The sequence below is a fragment of the Myotis davidii genome, unplaced genomic scaffold (genome assembly GCF_000327345.1).
Source record: "Myotis davidii unplaced genomic scaffold, ASM32734v1 scaffold235, whole genome shotgun sequence".
In the NCBI taxonomy this organism is placed as follows: domain Eukaryota; kingdom Metazoa; phylum Chordata; class Mammalia; order Chiroptera; family Vespertilionidae; genus Myotis; species Myotis davidii.
In genome coordinates, this window is record NW_006287462.1 from 4496132 (window position 1) to 4503338 (window position 7207).

General features: G+C 45.0%; 1 pseudogene; it reads right to left on the bottom strand.

The window, feature by feature from the left end:
* Nucleotides 1-5511: 5511 nt before the first annotated feature.
* On the bottom strand, nucleotides 5512-6031 carry LOC102774179 (annotated as a pseudogene).
* Nucleotides 6032-7207: the final 1176 nt, after the last annotated feature.

Consider the following 7207-nt stretch of genomic DNA (forward strand, 5'->3'; position numbering starts at 1 on the left):
CCTAATTGCATATATTAAATCCCTTTATGTTTAAAACAGCTAGAGTGATTTCTACTTATTTTGATTGAAACCCACTTGACTGTTGAATACATAGAACTGAGAGAATCTGATGCCAATTGAACATAGTAAGGAAGAAGGGAGTGGGTGGCAGTGACAAAAAGAGAGGAGGCAACTACTTCCAAGGTTTCAAGCTTCATGTGGCCATCAATCAAAACAGGGATTACAGAGAGGGTTGGAGTTTTGCAGGCAGGAGAGTGGGGCATCTCATGAGTTGGTTGGAACAGGTTCTCCAGAGCATCAAGCGTTGAAATTAGGTCATTACTGACTAACAAGGGAGTAGAAGGAGATTCCGTTCCAGAACCTAAGTGGCATTTTTATTGCAATGCATCACTGACCCACACCTTCAAGTCTTGTATGAAGAGTATGAAGAACTAGTTATATCAAATAGCAATGGAGGAATTAGTGAAATTCGTAAGACTTACCTGTCTGTCCCTAGGAACATGTCCCCCTTATGTCTTACTATTCAGAAAGCTAAGTGATATCCCTTCCTTAACTTTAGTAAGACTAGTGTATCTCTTCTTCTTAGAATGGTAAGTACCAGTATAGTCTATCGGCATCTTTCTTTCAGGGCCTAACGGACACTGTATTGCTCAAATAAAATCACATTCTAACCTTGACCTATTCCTCTGGCAATGAGAGCCATCCCATGGTCCAGTGACCCATATGACTCCTCCCCTCAAAAATATTGTGTTCCATTGTGGCTATGACAACAAACCTGAACAAGTAGTATGGCCTTCTTTTTCTTTATTCTTCCTTTTTTTTAAAAAAAGCAGTTTATTCCATTTATTGTCAGCACAGTTACCATCTTTCCAAGGTTGTAGGCAGTAGAGAGGGACATGGACCTCATTAGCAACTTTGAACTCTTTAGACAAGTAACAGCCTGACACTGCCAACTTGAGATGGGAACATATGTTTTTTGTTTTTACAATAAAATTCAGGGATTTACACACTTGTCATTAAGTATGGGCCTACATGAATACATTTCTTCTTTTTTAAAAATTGATTTCAGAGAGGAAGGGAGAAGGAGATACAAACATTAATAATGAGAGAAAAATCATTCATTGGCTGCCTCCTGCACACCCCCTACTGGGGATCGAGCCCACAACCAGGGCATGTGCCCTTGACCAGAATCTAACCTGGGACCCTTCAGTCTGCAGGCCGATGCTCTACCCACTGAGCCAAACCAGCTAGGGCCTAAATACATTTCTTAATGGAAATGAGGATTGGAAGCAGGAGATAGAAGTAAAAGCTTTTTAATCTATTATAAATATTAGCACCCATTTTTTTAAAAAACAAATAAAAGATCCTTGGTAAGACTTCAAGATGCATTTGAACATGCCTTTATTGTAGTACTAGTGACATTCAGCTACAGTTAATTAAATGTAAATATCTTTGCGCAACTGTATTATGATCCCTCTCTCGGGACTGCAGAAATTGTCTTGTTGAGCTGTGTTTTCCCAGCGCCAAGCAGAGGCCCACATGGTGTGCCCTCAAGGAATGCTTGAAGGAAGTTTCTAAACTGGGATCAAGAGACAATATTTTAGTACTGGCTCTGCTTCAGTTTCCTCAGCTATGAAATGAGTTTCCAGGTCATAAATTCTTCTACTTCTTTGAAGGGCTCCTTACTCATACATTTTTTTGATCCCTACAGGAAAAAGATAGAGAATCTCCTTCCCTAAAATGTCTGCAGTATAGCTGGTGAGTGCATTCAGCTTGGCTGCATGTACATCAGGGGGTGGATTAAATGACCTCTTGAGCTGTGCAAAGGGATTAATGCCCCTCCTCTCCACTTCAAGGACTCCTAGGTCGGGTCCTATTAACTCCCGTTACCTTGAGATCTGCGTCAGGATCACTGGGTGTGGAGCTCCATCCCAGAAATGATTTTGCTACTGGGTTGTTTCTATTTTCCTCTTGTTTACCATCAGGATATTTCCCCTTTCCGTGGGGATTTTCTGAAAAGGTCACATAGCCACTTCAGAAAACTATCCTCTTGTTGAATGACAGTGATAGCCTCTTTTTCTGGTTGCAACCAGAGCAACGGCTGTCGGACCTAAGCAGAAAGAGGGGGCTAGGCGACTTAGTTGGCCAAGGTCAGAGGGAAAGTCCAGCCTCCTATGATGACATTGTGGCTAGGTATCTTCCATAGAAGAGACAATTAGGCAAAGTTCCACCAAGGCCTGGCTGGGGCAGCACAGAGAGGAGGGAGCATCTTCTGTGACCAGCTCTGGGCTTATAGGGAAGGAGTTCCCAAATACTTTGGACCATCCCATCAGCATCACCTTTCCGGTTTGCTTCCAAAACGCATACACGAGATAATCCAGTGTCCTTTGGACTCCAGAACAATCCTGCTTATTATAAGCACACTGCATAGCCCTGGATAGAACTGTGATTATAAACCAATTGAATCATTCACCAATCAAATACTTTCTGAGGTTCTGCCATGTGCTAGATAGACCCTGCACTAGGTGTTAGGCTCAGGATGATACATAATCTATCATCATAATCTATAGACAGAGGTCTGGTTGTGTAAGCATAGACAAGCAGAACTAATTATTATAACAGCATAAGGGCCCTGCTCTGCCTGGCTGCACAGAAAATGAAACAATTTATTCCCTTCCCAGTAGTGCTGCTGATTCCTCTATCCTGTGTGCTGGCAGGGCCAGTGTCAGTGTGTCGCTCTGCCTTCCCATCTCACAACCTGTCCTGCTTACGGGCACGTGGCCCTCTGCATCTCTGGGCCGAGCACTCTGCTGTCCAGATCCCTCAGTGACTCCCATCCCTAATCTGTAAAGAACAGCAAGGCATACGATTTGACTCCCACTTTCCTTTTCAGTTTTCTCTCTTGCCGCTTCACAAAACAGTCCATAATTCGTGGCGCTCTTTTCATGTCTCAGTGCCTTCGGTCCCCTGTAGCAGATGCTGTGGGACTTACTCACATCAGGCCGCGTTTACCTGTCTACCCTAAAAGTTGCTGCAAACAGCTGTCTCTCTCTTTCTGAGGATTTTTGTTTTTAATCCCTGGGAGCACTAGGAAGGGCAAGCCAGAGGTGTCCCTGGACACAAATCCCCCCACCCAGCTTCTTTGCCCTTCTGTTAGGATAACTTGGAGACAGGCTTTACACTACACTGACTCCCTGAGCTGTGCAAAGGGATTAAGCTGCAAATTACCCACAATGGCAAATATCTAATAACAGATCTTTCATTCCCGGTTGCAGGCTCCATGCCTCTACCGTTCTTTCCATCTCCCAAATGACCTACTGCATTCAAGTTCTTGTTTCTGGGTCTACCTCTGGAAGGATCCAAACCAAAAAGTCTCTTCTGTCTCCCCAACCGCGGCCGTTAATGCCCCTCCTCTCCACTCAGCAGAGCTCCTTACTCTTGAAGACTCTACTGGACAATCCCCTCCTCTGTGATGCCAGTTCCCATCCTCCACACGCCACCATCCACATGTGAAGGCCTCCTTCCCCTAAGATCCTTGGCCATTTACACAGACCTCTCTGATGATGCGCATCACACGGCGTTATAATTATGTGTAATTGACTTTGCCCATTAGGAATTGGGACTTATTCATCTTTGTGAACCGAGGCCCTAAAAGAATAGATACTATAGACTAGATACTTAATAAATATTTGATGATTGAATATATGACCTGATAGGACTACATACAGGGCAATACAATCCTTAACAGCCATTTGTAAGTTTCCCGCTAGAGGAGAATGAAAGACCAGGAAAAACTCGCTGGGCACCAGGAGTCAGACCATACAAGGAACTGAAACTGAAGGCACCTGATCGCACCCCTGCATTCCCTCCACATTCCGAGCCCACCAGCTCAGCCTCCGAACCCACGGAGGACAAGTTTCCCACCAGTGACTGGATGGAAGGATGAAACTCCAGCTCCTGGGTGCTGCCATCATTGACCCAGTGTCCCCTTGGCTTGGTGCTGCACAGCCCTTCCCTTTGGGTACCCCCCATCCCTTCCCTTAAATAAATTAAAATTGTCTTTATCCACTGTCTGAGATGGGTGTTTAGCCTACCAGCCTGCCACCATGCCAACTTTCCATGCTCATCTTCCATGACCCTCTGCTGCAGTTTCCTGGCTATAATCCTCATGGACACAGCCAGGAGTTGGAAGCCATGTTCCTGACCCAGCACTTCTGGCCCAAGGGAAATTCTGATTGTGCCTCCAGAGGTTAGGAAACTTCCCCTTGCCCCTCCCACAGGACTGACTGTGATCCTATTGCAAAGAAGGGGCTCCCTTTCAATGCAGGGCAGGCCTCCAGGCAGACTCACCCAGACCATTAGGAATCAATGGAATAAATTCCAAGGTTGTGAACAACCAGTGACTCAGGCCTGAGGGCTGGTGCAGTGGCTAAGCCTGGGGCAACTCAAAGACCTGCCATCACTCCTTAAAGTTGCCACTGCCCTAACCGGTTTGGCTCAGTGGATAGAGCATCGGCCTGTGGACTGAAGGGTCCCAGGCTCGATTCCAGTCAAGGGCATGTACCTTGGTTGCGCACATCCCCAGTAGGGGGTGTGCAAGAGGCAACTGATCCATGTTTCTCTCTCATTGATGTTCCTCACTCTCTATCCCTCTCCCTTCCTCTCTGTAAAAAAATCAATAAAATATATTTTTTAAAAAAGAAAGTTGCTACCTTTGTAATTTTAATTACAGGGTGAAAACCAGTGCTACAGTAAACTGAGGACTGAATAAATAGCCCCCAAAGAGGTGTAATCCAGGAGAGGAACCCAAAACTGTTGGTTGGCAGCTGGTCTTTGGGGAAGGCCGGTTTCAACACACTCTCTGTGCTTTGCCTGCGGCGTTATTTTAATATCTCACTGCCAAGGAAGACCTGACCCCTCTGAAGAACCAGGACTAGTAGGGATGGAAGGCGCTGGCTGATGCCCTGCGATGTGAGACTTCAAACAAACAAATAGAAACACAAATTCCAGAGAAGGAAAGTTGGTCTTCCCTGCTGAGCAGAAATGGAAATGAACTAAACAGCTTGCAGCATAAGAAATGGGAGTTGGCAAAGGAAAGTGAGCTGGTGTTCTACCATGTTAGTGGAAATGAGGAAAGGAGGAGGACTTGAGGCAGTAAAAGCACTAAGTAGGCAAGGAAGGAACATTAACATATCTTTTCTCCCACTGCTTTTAGATAAAGTAGAAGGGAGGGGCAGGGGAGGGGAGAGAGAGGGAGAGAGAAACATTGATGTGAGAGAGACACATCAACTGGTTACCTTCTGCAAGTACCCCTACTGGGTAGGGGATGGAGCCTGCAACTGAGGTAGGTGCCCTTGACCAGGAGTCAAAGCCGCGACCCTTCCCTGTGAAGGCCGACACTCTAACCACTGAGCAAAATTGACTAGGGCATATTAGCATTTTTTTTTTGAAATGCCAGATGGCAGAATTTTATGATTTTATTAACACGAATACAATGTGTAGACAAGCTGTCTATTCATTTTCTTCGCTGCACAGCCTGGCATAGGGATTGGTGACTCTGATGGTCAGCTGGGCTGCTCTTTCCACAGCGGCTTTGCAGTTCTTTGAGGAGACATTGTGAGCAATCTCAGCACAGTAAGATTTGTTGCACATCAGCAGCACTTCAAGCTCTTTGACGTATGGACCAGGAACGTCCAAAAGCATGTGCTTTGGGCAGCATGTGCTTTGTTTTCTTGTTGCTCCCATAACCAATGCTGGGCATCAAGATTTGGCCCTTGAGTCTTCTACGCACCCTATTGTCAATGCCTCTGGGTTTCTGCTGGTTCTGCTTAATTTTGACATATCGGTCTGACTGGTGCCGTATGAAATTCTTGGTCCTCTTTTTGACAATCTTGGTTTTCACGAGGGGTTTGAGGGCAGCTATGGTGCCAAGTAGGAGATGGCTGCCACCTCTGTAGGCAGCGCCGAGGAAGAACACATTAGCATTTCTTAAGAGCTGCCCTGTGCCAGGCAGGTAGCATTTATTTCTCATATCGGAAAAATTTGTGTAATTATATTATTATTATTATAAATTAGATCTCAATTGCTTTGAGCTATTATGGCCATTTTACAGATGGAAAATCAAGCTCAGAGAGGTTAAATGATTAGCCCAAGGTATGCCAGCTAGTTAGGAATGAAATCTAAGTTTAAATGACAAGAAGAGTTTGAAAGTAATTCATCCAATTTAAGAAACAAGAGGAAATAGTCAGGAATCATGTCATAACTAATTTTTTTCCTCCTCGGTGTATTTGTAAATTCACCGCCTTTTGGTGCATTGTGAGTTTGATGCAATGACTGTGGAAGAAAGAGGGGGAAAGGATCTTCTAGAAGATCAAGTTTAAAGAGGCCCAATCTGTCCTGACCGGTTTGGCTCAGTGGATAGAGCGCTGGTCTGCAGACTGAAGGGTCCCGGTTTCAATTCTGGTCAAGGGCATGTACCTTTGTTGTGGGCACATCCCCAGTAGGGAGTGTGCAGGAGGCAGCTGAATCGATGTTTCTCTTTCATTGGTGTTTCTAACTCTCTATCCCTCTCGCTCTCCCTTCCTCTCTGTAAAAAATTAATAAAATATAAAGAGGCCCAATTTTTGGGAAAATCTCCAAATGTAGGTTTAGCAGCAAGCTAGGCTTAAAGAGAAAGAAGGGAGAGAGGGAGAAGAGCAGGAGGCTGCAAGCATAAGATTTAAATTTTGACACTTCCTAATATTAGTTATGACTGGAGTGAGACACTAAAATACCACCCACAGGACTGGCAAGTACTGCCCTACTTTCAATTCAGCCCAAAGCAGGAAGGCTTAGGTATGTCACGAGAAAGCCTCTTGTTACTGCCCTAAGACCAGAACAAAAGCACTGGAGGAAACTCCCAGCCCCACTGCATGATTTCCAAAGAAGCCCTGCTGGTCTTATGACTGTGACGGCTCAAGTGTCACAGTTGTGTAACTGCTGATATTCAAAAATGATCCTCGAGTCCATCATACAGGCTTATGAAGATAATGTACACTAGTTTTAGTAAAAGGGGAGAGGAGTGACAACTCTTGCTGAAGAAAAAAGAGAAGAAGAAAGAATCCTGGACTGGCATCCTGGACATGCGGGTTCTAGGTCTGGCTCCTTCACTCATTTGAACTTGAGGTGATATCTCTGTACTTTCCTCTGCTTTCAGGAAGGAACTATG